Consider the following 12,162-nt stretch of genomic DNA (forward strand, 5'->3'; position numbering starts at 1 on the left):
AATCATTATTTTATCATTTAACTTGAGTTTCAGTTAGCATTTGATGTCCATATCTAAAGGGGCTCTAAGGATGGTGTGGTAATATTTCGTTTTCTCCTAGGGTAGAGTCCAAATGTGACATGGCTTCTAGAATCATGGGCTCTATAGGCATGCACCAGCTGTTATTGTATATTGACTAGCATATCATTACCTGGGACCAGCATTTTCCTAACTTCAAAACCATGCTCAAGCCACTTGAGCTGTTCATTGATATTCTTGAGGAAAACCAACTTTTTTCTGTGATCTTCAGAATTAACACCTAAATAATATTCACTTAATCCTCTTGGTCTCAGTCATTGATGTGGCATAATGAATGTATATAAAATAAACTGTTTAGTTCAAGGCATAAAAATTAACAAATAATTCCCCAAAATGTGTACAGTTATATCAATGATTCCCTCTCCTAGTTTTTTATAAAATTTTTATTTATTTGTTGAGGTATGATTGATTTGCAATGTTGTATTAATTACTGCTGTATAGCAAAGTGATTCAGTTATATATATACTTATACACGTTCTTTTTAAAAACTATTATTTTCCATAATGGTTTATCAGAGGATATTGAATGTATCAATAGTTCTCAGTGCTATATAGTATGATCTTGTCATTTATCCATTCTATATATAAAAGCTTACATCTGCGACCCAACCAGTGCTCTTCCCCTTGGCAACCATCAGGCTGTTCTCTATGTCTGTGATTCTTTTTTTTTTTTTTTTTAATGTCTGATTCTATTTCTCTTTAATAGATAGGTTCATTTGTTGTATTTTAGATTCATATAAGTGATATCATATGGTATTTTTCTTTATCTTTTTGACTTTATCTTTTTGACTTACTATGATAATCTCTATTTACATTCATGTTGCTGCAAATGGTATTATTTTCTTCTTTTTTATGACTGAGTAGTGTTCCATTGTATATATGTACCATGGCTTCTTTATCCATTCATCTATTGATGGACATTTACATTCTTTCCTTGTCTTGGTTATTGTGAACAGTGCTGCTCTGAACATAGGTGTGTAGGAATCTTTTCAAATTATGGTTTTTTCCAGATATATGCCCAGGAGTCAGATAGCTGGATCGTATGGTAACCCTCTTTTTTAGCTTTCTGAGGAACCTCCATACTGTTTTCCACAGTGGCTGCACCAACTTTCATTCCCACCAGTGGTGTAGGAGGGTTCCCTTTTCTCCACATCCTCTCCAACATTTGTTATTTGTAGATTTTCAGCAGTGGCCATTCTGACTGGTGTGGGTAGTACCTCACTGTAGTTTTAATTTGCATTTATCTAATTATTAGTGATGTTGAGCATCTCTTCAAGTGCCTCTTGGCCATCTGTATGTCTCCTTTGGAGAAATTTCTATTTAAGTCTTCTGCCTATTTTTGGACAAAATTGCTTGATTTTTGTGCTATTGAGTTGTATAAGCTATTTATGTATTAGTTTGATATTTATCAACCGAGAGTGCCAGGATACTAAGGAGGATTAATCAACAAGTTCAGAAGCATGTTCCTTAAGCTGTTACTAACATTTCACAAAGCCTAAAAGAATTTGTCCAATTTGAGATAGATTGCATGGGCTAAATGAAATGTTAGATCTGCTTTAGTTTTGAATTATGTTAACTCAACATACTGATGCTAGACAGTTTATATTGATCAGCAGCTTTGATTAGTAGTTAATTTGGTCTTTAATGAAAAACAAGGAAATAATTTATTCAAGAAAAATTCATATCAAGCATCTATCTAGTCTTCTTGATAGGTAAAAAATTTTAAAACAAAATATTTTAGCAGGAGAGATATGAAAATGAATCATTGAGAGTAAAGAAGTATGAGACCAGTGACAATATGTAACCTTACATCTTACAGATGAAGAAACCAAGGCCAAAGAGGTGGAATACTTTTCCTAAGGCAGCACCGGCTAGTGGTGGAGCTGGAACCTGAGCCTATAAAATTTGATTTTATTGGGATGGCCAATAAGTTTGCTCTGGTTTTTCTATAAGATGTTACGAGGAAACCCAGTTGAACTTTTTGGCCACCCCAATATTTAGTGTTTATCCTTTGGTAGTAAATGTAGAGTAGTATCATCTACATTAGGGTAGAAATGGAGACAAAGTAACATCAGGTCAATAGTATTTGCTTTGAACTGGTGGGAAAGGGGCATCGGCTGATCTCTGCTAAGGTGCCATGTTATTCTAAGGATTAGCAGCACGAGCAGGTGATGGAGATGACTACTTACATGGTACTGAAAGCTTTCCTGCCAGGAAAAATATCTTCTTGCACCAGCCTGGCATAAAACCTGGTTGAAGTAGAAATGCAGTCCTCTTGTTTTGTAGTTTTCCTTTCTTAACTAAAATTCAGGTAAAATAGATGCCTTTTCCCAAATTTCTCCAAATTCAATTTCTGTTCTACAAAGTAGAGGTAGCTTTTCTCTAGCTTAGTTTTCCTTTCTATAAACTTCTTCTATTATTTTTGTCTTTTCTACACTGGAACTTTTCTAAGAAAACCTCAAGAGTGCTGATGACTGTGATATATTTGGGTGATGAGATATGAGTATTTTTAAAAATATTCAAATCTTGAAAAATGAACATATATAAATTTTACAAAAGTAATAAAGTAGCTACTTAAAAATATAGACCTCTTTATGGGAATTTCCTGGTCGTCCAGTGGTTAGGACTTGGTGCTTTCACTGCCAGGCCCTGAGTTCAATCCATGCCAGAGGGACTACGATCCTGCAAGCCATGTAGCCCAGCCAAAAAAAAAAGGCTTCTTTAAAACAAATAATGTTAAAGAAATCATATACCTCTTCATTGCTATCAATATATATCACTTCAGTTTTACTCTTAGGTGCATTTTTATCATATTTGTATTATTTACAATTAGATATGCAGTAACACTGACTCGATGGATGTGAGTCTGAGTGAACTCTGGGAGTTGGTGATAGACAGGGAGGCCTGGCGTGCTGCAACTCAAGGGGTTGCAAAGAGTCGGACACGACTGAGTGACTGAACAGAACTGAACTGAACTGAACTGATATAAGACAATACGTAATTTGTCAATCACACTAGGGAAATATTATGGTAACACTATGAACACAGTTAATTCCTACTCCTAGAGGTGATGGAGAAAAAGATTAGTGTAAGTTGCATATGGACAAGACAATGTCTGTTTCATGCATTGTCATGTCCACAGAGGCTAGCAGGGTGCCTATCATAATATAAATTTCTGAACAAAAAAGAAATTATATAGGGACTAGTACCATATTCTCATAAAAATCAGCTAAATGAGGACTGAGTCATGTCTCTGCTGCCAGTAAATTCAGAAGTGAAGTATTCATACACATAACTACTGCCACACAGATTTTGGGGGATCAAAGGTTCTCCTTTGATGGGTAGGCAAAACTCTATTCCCACTTAAGAAGTGGAAAAATCGAGATCATTATGATTTGCTATCCATCAAGGCTTCCTACTCAGAAGAACACAGTTTTAAAAGAAGTGCATTTATCCCATCTCAGATTTTCGGTGTATGTGTTTTTTTTCCTAAAGCATAACGAGCTTGTCAGAGTTTCCATGGTGAATAGGGGGCACCATGGAAACTGATAGATTTAACTACACAAAAAGAATAAATAAAATAGGCAGGCATTTATTTCACTGTGCAATGACAACTTCTCTCCCAGATAGGAGAGGAAAGTGGCTTTTCATTTAACCTGCCTGCCCTTCACTCCCTGTGCCTCTTCAAAGTGTGAATTATTCTCTCTAAATCATTTTACTAACTGATAGAGATTGGATTGTTCTTCTCCTGGAGGTCCATTATTTCTCCTTTGGTTTTTCTTCAGAGTAGATCTGTATGTCACTGGCAACTGTTGAAAAACCATGTACAAAGCGAAAGTTGTAGATGACAGCCCGCAGTGCAGTGACCAAGTGAGCCATGGCAAAACTGAATGGAAAATTCTTCAGTCTAGTCTAATGAGACAATGAGTGAGAATTATGAGTTGAAACCGAGTTTTATTCTATACTAACTGGATAGTCAAGCCAACCACACTGAACTTTGGTTTCCTCATCTCTGAAATTGTTAAAATACATTCTCTTCCTACTTTATAGGGCTGTTGTGAGGTTCAAATGAGATAGTAAAAGAGAAAGCTTTTTAAAACAGTCAAATTCCATCTAGCAAGAATGACCAGCTACCAGTATAGTTAGACTGAGAAGATGATCAAAATGCCATAACTGATTATACTATGTTCCTGTTCTTTTCTTCACACAATTAGAGTTTCAGTTATACTAGTCCCATCCAGTTGTTAGTGAGTTTGAGAACACTCGGCTGCATCTGAAGTACGAGAAATGTGATCTTAAGAAATGAAGCTTTTTGTCTTTTCTATACATTTGAAAAATTTCACAATAAAATGTTGGAAAACTAAATAAGTGAAATAAAGCTCACTTTTAAGTTCCAGTCTATGAATTGCTCACTATTAGCACAAGGCGATGGCACCCCACTCCAGTACTCTTGCCTGGAAAATCCCGTGGATGGAGGAGTCTGGTAGGCTGCAGTCCACGGGGTCGAGAAGAGTCGGACACGACTGAGCGACTTCACTTTCACTTTTCACTGGAGAAGGAAATGGCAACCCACTCCAGTGTTCTTGCCTGGAGAATCTCAGGGACGGGGGTGCCTGGTGGGCTGCTGTCTATGGGGTCGCACAGAGTCAGACACGACTGAAGTGACTTAGCAGCAGCAGCAGCAGCAGCAGCAGCAGCAGCAGCAGCAGCAGCACATACCCATGGGCTTCCCTGGTGGCTCAGAGGTTAAAGCGTCTGCCTGCAATGAGGAATACCTGGGTTCCTCTGGGTTGGGAAGATCCCCTGGAGAAGGAAATGGCAACCCACTCCAGTATTCTTGCCTGGAGAATCCCATGGACGGAGGAGCCTGGTGGGCTACAGTCCATGGGGTCACAGAGTCGGATGCGACTGAGCGACTTCACTCACTCACTCAGCACATACCCACTATACTGCCTTTTTTTTTTTTTTAGATTTTTTTTTTTGAATGTGGAACATTTTTTAAAGTCCTTATTGAATTTGTTACAATATTGTTTCTGTTTCTGTTTTGGTTTTTTGGCCAGGAGGCATGTGGGATCTTAGGTCCCTGACAAGGGATCAAACTGGCACTCCTTGATTTGGGAAGGGAAGTCTTAACTGCTGGACCACCAGGGACGTCATTAGCCCTTTATTTTTTAGCACTAAAATTAGGCAATAGAGTCATCATTTGAAATCCAACTTTCATGTCTATTGAGTAGCTCCTATTAGTCAGACACTGTGTTAAGGGGATACGGGAAGGAAGAAAATGTGGTTCATAAGGAAAACAGCAGTCTTCTCAGGGAGACAGACTGATAAAGGAATACTTAGAGCACCCCCACAAACTCAGAGGAGGAGCATTTAACACCTGAGAAAGACAGGAGGTGTAAAGATTTCCTGGAAGGGGGTGGGAGTGAGCAATTAAGCTGAAGTATTTAGCCAGGGATTTAGCTAGGAAAGAGTGGGCAGTAAAATAAAGTAGGCACAGTGTAGAGTGGTATCAGGGTACTGCAGGCAAAGAGATCGTGAGCACAGCAGATATATTGTATGTGGCAAACCGGAAGGAGAAGAGCCTGAAGAAGCATCCAGGGCTTCAGGAAGCATCCACGCCATAGAGAGTCTGTTTTCCCCAGAAGGAAGAAAGTGATATGTGGGGGTAGGGCCCTGAAAGTGCATACCACTGCTGGATTTCCTTTTGATGAATTAAGCTGGTGAGGGTTGACTGACAGTGATCCTAGAAAACAGCAGTGAAATGCACAATGAATGATAACCTCTAATGCTCTTTCAGTTCTAATATTGCATGAATATTGAACACGGGCTACAGAAAGAGCTTAATAATAGAAAGTGCTATTTCCTTGAAACTTCAGAGGCATAATAAGCATTTGTTGCATACTTAGCCCTGGGCAGAATAATTATATTAAACAAGTGGCTGGCTTGCAGTGTACTTGGGCTGTGTTTCAAAGGTGAATATAAAAGCTCTGTATTCCTTGCTTCCTCCAAACATCAGTAGCCTTGAGAACATTTCCCTAGACATAACAGAATGGGCGTCAAAATTGCAAGAGGACTAGCAATTTAAAAGAGTCTCCACATCTGAGGGTGGAGAACAGGCAATAGTTGGGAAGCCAAGATTTCCTGATGTGTGGCTGAGCTGAAGGTGCTGGATCCTGAGTGAGGTGCCTATATTGTGGCTGCAAGGAGGTGAAATTGTGCCTGCTTGGAAAAACTAACACTTACCTGAGAAGTGCTAATGCCATGTCACCTGGTGGCCTATGGCCATATCTTCTGTTTAAGAAGACTCAGTTCAGTTAAGTTCAGTCACTCAGTCATGTCCGACTTTTTGTAACCCCATGAATCACAGTATGCCAGGCCTCTCTGTACATCACCAACTCCCAGAGTTTACTCAAACTCATTGAGTCCATTGAGTCAAAGATGCCATGCAGCCATCTCATCCTCTGTCATCCCCTCCTCGTCCTGCCCCCAGTCCTTCCCAGCATCAGGGTCTTTTCCAGTGAGTCAACTCTTCGCATGAGGTGGCCAAAGTATTGGAGTTTCAGCTTCAACATCAGTACTTCCAATGAACATTCAGGACTGATCTCCTTTAGGATGGACTGGTTGGATCACCTTGCCACCCAAAGGACTCTCAAGAGTCTTCTCCAACACCACAGTTCAAAAGCATCAATTCTTCGGCACTCAGCTTTGTTCACAGTCCAACTCTCACATCCATACATGACCACAGGAAAAACCATAGCCTTGACTAGACAGACCTTTGTTGGCAAAGTAATGTCTGCTTTTGAATATGCTATCTAGGTTGGTCATAACTTTCCTTCCAAGGAGTAAGCGTCTTTTAATTTCATGGCTGCAATCACCATCTGCAGTGAGTTTTGAGCCCCCAAAATAAAGTCTGACACTGTATCCACTGTTTCCCCATCTATTTGCCATGAAATGATGGGACCAGATGCCATGATCTTCGTTTTCTGAATGTTGAGCTTTAAACCAACTTTTTCACTCTCCACTTTCACTTTTACCAAGAGGTTTTTTAGTTCCTCTTCACTTTCTGCCATAAGGGTGGTGTCATCTGCATATCTGAGGTTATTGATATTTCTCCTGGCAATCGTGATTCCAGCTTGTGCTTCTTCCAGCCCAGAGTTTCTCATGATGTACACTGCATATAAGTTAAATAAGCAGGGTGACAATATATAGCCTTGACGTACTCCTTTTCCTATTTGGAACCAGTCTGTTGTTCCATGTCCAGTTCTAACTGTTGCTTCCTGACCTGCATATAGGTTTCTCAAGAGGCGGGTCAGGTGATCTGGTATGCTCATCTCTTTCAGAATTTTCCACAGTTTATTGTGATCCACACAGTCAAAGGCTTTGGCATAGTCAATAAAGCAGAAGTAGAGGTTTTTCTGGAACTCTCTTTTTCAATGATCCAGTGGATGTTGGCAGTTTTATCTCTGGTTCCTCTACCTTTTCTAAAGCCAGCTTGAACATCTGGAAGATCATGGTTCACGTATTGCTGAAGCCTGGCTTGGAGAATTTTGAGCATTACCTTACTAGCGTGTGAGATGAGTGCAATTATGCGGTAGTTTGAGCATTCTTTGGCATTGCCTTTCTTTGGGATTGGAATGAAAACTGACCTTTTCCAGTTCTCTGGCCAGTGCTGAGTTTTCCAAATTTGCTGGCATTTTCAGTGCAGCACTTTCACAGCATCATCTTTCAGGATCTGAAATAGCTCAACTGGAATTCCATCACCTCCACTAGCTTTGTTCATAGTGATGCTTTCTAAGGCCCACTTGACTTCACATTCCAGGATGTCTGGCTCTAGGTGAGTGATCACACCATTGTGATTATCTTGGTCATGAAGATCTTTTTTGTACAGTTCTTTTGTGTATTCTTGCCACTTCTTCTTAATATCTTCTGCTTCTGTTAGGTCCATACCATTTCTGTCCTTTATGGAGCCCATCTTTGCATGAAATATTCCCTTGGTGTCTCTAATTTTCTTGAAGTGATCTCTAGTCTTTCCCATTCTGTTGTTTTCCTCTATTTCTTTGCACTGATCGCTGAGGAAGGCTTTCTTATCTCTCCTTGCTATTCTTTGGAACTCTGCATTCACATGCTTATATCTTTCCTTTTCTCCTTTGCTTTTTGCTTCTCGTATTCTCACAGCTATTTGTAAGGCCTCCTCAGACAGCCATTTTGCTTTTTTGCATCTCTTTTTCCTGGGGATGGTCTTGATCCCTGTCTCCTGTACAATGTCATGAACCTCCATCCATAGTTCATCAGGCACTCTGTCTATCAGATCTAGTCCCTTAAATCTATTTCTCACTTCCACTGTATAATCATAAGGGATTTGATTTAGGTCATACCTGAATGGTCTAATAGTCTTCCCTACTTTCTTCAATTTTAGTCTGAATTTGGTAATAAGGAGTTCATGATCTGAGCCAAGCCACAGTTAGCTCCTGGTCTTGTTTTTGCTGACTGTATAGAGCTTCTCCATCTTTGGCTGCAAAGAATATAATCAATCTGATTTCTTAAGAAGATTAACTTTATTCAAAGCTACATAGTGATTAGTCATTCTATCAACCATGTGTAACAATGAAACCCTATTTCCTACTAATTCCATTACCTCAGTAGAATGACTGCCATTGTTTGGCACACCTTTTTAATTCTAGCCATTATGTCCTAGGCATTTCCTGATTTTAACCATAGCATGCTGCTGCTGCTGCTAAGTTGCTTCAGTCATATCCAACTCTGTGTGACCACATAGGCGGCAGCCTACCAGGCTCCCCATGCCTGGGATTCTCCAGGCAAGGACATTGGAATGGGTTGCCATTTCCTTCTCCAATGCATGAAAGTGAAACGTGAAAGTGAAGTCGCTGATACGTGTCCAACTCTTTGTGACCCCATGGACTGCAGGCTACCAGGCTCCTCCGCCCATGGGATTTTCCAGTCAAGAGTAATGTAGTGGGTTGCCATTGCCTTCTCTGAACCATAGCATAAATGCCATTAAAAAAACTTGAGGCAAGAATATACAATGGAGAAAAGACAATCTCTTTAACAAGTGGTGCTGGGAAAACTGGTCAACCACTTGTAAAAGAACGAAACTAGAACATTTTCTAACACCATACACAAAAATAAACTCAAAATGGATTAAAGATCTAAATGTAAGACCAGAAACTATAAAACTCCTAGAGGAAAACATAGGCAAAACACTTTCTGACACAGATCACAGCAGGATCCTCTGTGACCCACCTCCCAGGGTATTGGTAATAAAAGCAAAAATAAACAAATGGGACCTAATTAAACTTAAAAGTTTTTGCACAACGAATTTCACCTTGCATAAGCAAGGTGAAAAGAGAGCTTTCAGAATGGGAGAAATAATAGCAAATGAAGCAACTGACAAAGAATTGTTAGGGGAAGCACACTGACTGAAACCGCCCACCCTGGCCAGGCACCATATTAACCATTTGCATGAGTTGTTTTATGACAGGAGATCCTGGTAAGGAACACAGAACTAATAAGCTACCACCAACTGGAAGAGCTCAGGAAACGTCAAAAGGAGACACCACATGTCTGACCACCTCCCAGAATCCTTCTCTCTGGCATCCATCTTGGCTGAACAAGGCACGCACCACCAGGAAGGACTCTGAGTCAAAATGATTGGCTAAAGACAACCTGGAAACTAATCCCATCACCATGAAACCCTAGACTGCGAGCCATGTGGCAGAGCTGTTTTCCTGGGTTCCCTTACCCTACTGCTCTCCACCCGGGTGTCTTTCCCCAATAAAATCTCTTGCTTTTTCAGCACATGTGTCTTCTCAGACAATTCATTTCTGAGTGTTAGACAAGAGCACAGTTTCAGGCCCTGGAAGGGGTCCCTCTTCCTGCAACAGAATTAATCTCAAAAATATACAAGCAGCTCATGCAGCTCAATTCCAGAAAAATAAATGACCCAATCAAAAAATGGGCCAAAGAACTAAACAGACATTTCTCCAAAGAAGACATACAGATGGCTAACAAACACATGAAAAGATGCTCAACATCACTCATTATCACAGAAATGCAAATCAAAACCCCAGTGAGGTACCATCTCACACCAACATTCAGATGCTCAACATTCAGAAAACTAAGATCACGACATCTGGTCCCATCACCTCATGGGATATAGATGGGGAAACAGTGTCAGACTTTATTTTTGGGGGCTCCAAAATCACTGCAGATGGTGACTGCAGCTATGAAATTAAAAGACACTTACTCCTTGGAAGGAATGTTATGACCAACCTAGATAGCATATTCAAAAGCAGAGACATTACTTTGTCCACAAAGGTCTGTCTAGTCAAGGCTGTGGTTTTTCCAGTAGTCGTGTATGGATGTGAGAGTTGGACTGTGAAGAAAGCTGATTGCTGAAGAATTGATGTTTTTGAACTGTGGTGTTGGAGAAGACTCTTGAGAGTCCCTTGGGGACTGCAAGGAGATCCAACCAGTCCATTCTAAAGGAGATCAGTCCTGGGTGTTCATTGGAAGGACTGATGCTAAAGCTGAAACTCCAATACTTTGGCCACCTCATGCGAAGAGTTGACTCATTGGAAAAGACCCTGATGCTGGGAGGGATTGGGGGCAGGAAGAGAAGGGGGCGACAGAGGATGAGATGGCTGGATGGCATCACCGACTCAACGGACATGAATTTGAGTAAACTCTGGGAGTTGGTGATGGACAGGGAGTCCTGGCGTGCTGCGATTTATGATGTTGCAAAAAGTCGGACATGACTGAGCTACTGAACTGAACTGAACCCCAATGTTCATCACAGCACTGTTTATAATAGCCAGGACATGGAAGCAACCTAGATGTCCATCAGCAGATGAATAGATAAGAAAGCTGTGGTACATATACACAATGGAATAGTACTCAGCTATTAAATAGAATGCATTCAAATCAGTTCTAATGAGGTGGATGAAATTGGAGCCTATTATAGAGTGAAGTAAGTCAGAAAGAAAAACTCCAATACAGTATATTAATGGAATATATGGAATTTAGAAAGATGGTAACGATGACCCTATATGCGAGACAGCAAAAGAGACACAGATATAAAGAACAGACTTTTGAACTCTGTGGGAGAAGACGAAGGTGGGATGATCTGAGAGAATAGCATTGAAACATATGTGAAATAGATTGCCAGTCTAGGTTCGATGCCTGAGACAGGGTTCAGAGCTGGTGCAATAGGATGACCCTGAGAGATGGTATGGGGAGGGAGGTAGGGAGGGGGGTTCAGGATGGGAAACACATATACACCCATGGCTGATTCATGTCAATCTGTGGTAAAAACCACTACAGTATTTAAAGTAATTAGCCTCCAATTAAAATAAATTAATTAAAAAAAAACTTGACATTTTATTACATGTAATTCCCACAAGGTTGCATATATCCCCTATTGTTTTTTAAAACTTCATAATATTCTACTAAGTAAATGGATTCTAATTCACTAGACTCAATTGTTGGAATTTAGGTGACTTTCATTAAATAATAAATTAGTTGTATTTATTTTAGGAAACCAATACATCTTTTAGAAATGTTGAATTGATTCCACTTTTACAATAACAGCGAGACATTTTCTTTTCTTTCTAAGGTTTGTGTGTGTGTATTCAAATCAAGAGAATGTTTCAGTTGGGACTGCAAGCAGGGAGTGTGGTCTGCATAATCAGAAGAAAGCAACAGGGAGAAAGGGCTGACGCCTCCCAGAGGCAAGAGCAGAGCTCTCAGTTTCCTAATCTCAGGGTTTCTTAATCTGAGTTCTTGGCAGGATGATCACTCAGCTTGGTGTGCCTGGGACTGGCAGTTTCCTGCATTGTGAGACTTTCAGTGCTAAAGCAAAGAAAGTCCTCATGAATTGGTCCTCCTCCACCTTGGTAAGGAGGAGGTGAAGGAATCGAGAAGGGGATCAATCATTTATATAAGCTATCCCTTGGTCATAAAAGCAGAGATTCAGAGAAAGCCTACTCATGCATGGCAATGTGAAACCCTGATACTTTATGAAGGAGCCAAAATAGATGTTTATGTCAAGTTACTTCTCCGCTCC

Source organism: Bos taurus, chromosome 8 (genome assembly GCF_002263795.3).
Source record: "Bos taurus isolate L1 Dominette 01449 registration number 42190680 breed Hereford chromosome 8, ARS-UCD2.0, whole genome shotgun sequence".
NCBI lineage: Eukaryota > Metazoa > Chordata > Mammalia > Artiodactyla > Bovidae > Bos > Bos taurus.